The 704-nt window shown below is 35.1% G+C and overlaps 1 protein-coding gene across 3 annotated transcripts in view; it reads right to left on the reverse strand.

Moving 5' to 3' along the window:
* The window catches only part of LARS1 (leucyl-tRNA synthetase 1), a 66493-nt gene that overhangs the window by 18410 nt on the left and 47379 nt on the right, over positions 1-704 (reverse strand). The gene's annotated exons all lie outside the window — the stretch shown is intronic.

Consider the following 704-nt stretch of genomic DNA (forward strand, 5'->3'; position numbering starts at 1 on the left):
ATGCAGAAAAAGCTTTTGACAAAATTCAACACCCATTTATGATAAAAACTCTCCAGAAAGTGGGCATAGAGGGAACCTACCTCAACATAATAAAGGTCATATATGACGAACCCAGAGCAAACATCATTCTCAATGGTGAAAAACTGAAAGCATTTCCTCTAAGATCAGGAACAAGACAAGGATGTCCACTCTCACCACTAGTATTCAAAATAGTTTTGGAAGTCCTAGCCACGGCAATCAGGGAAGAAAAGGAAATAAAAGGAATACAAATTTGAAAAGAAGAAGTAAAACTGTCACTCTTTGCAGATGACATGACACTATACATAGAGAATCCTAAAGATGCCACCAGAAAACTATTAGAGCTAATCAATGAATTTGGTAAAGTTGCAGGATTACAAAATTAATGCACAGAAATCTCTTGCATTCCTATACACTAATGATGAAAAATCTGAAAGAGAAAATAAGGAAACACTCCCATTTACCACTGCAACAAAAAGAATACAATACCTAGGGATAAACCTACCTAGGGAGACAAAAGACCTGTATGCAGAAAACTATAAGACACTGATTAAAGAAATTAAAGAGGATACCAACAGATGGAGAGATATACCATGTTCTTGAATTGGAAGAATCAATATTGTGAAAATGACTATACTATCCAAAGCAATCTACAGATGCAATGCAATCCCTATCAAATTACCAAT

Source organism: Physeter macrocephalus, chromosome 8, assembly GCF_002837175.3.
Source record: "Physeter macrocephalus isolate SW-GA chromosome 8, ASM283717v5, whole genome shotgun sequence".
Classification (NCBI taxonomy): domain Eukaryota; kingdom Metazoa; phylum Chordata; class Mammalia; order Artiodactyla; family Physeteridae; genus Physeter; species Physeter macrocephalus.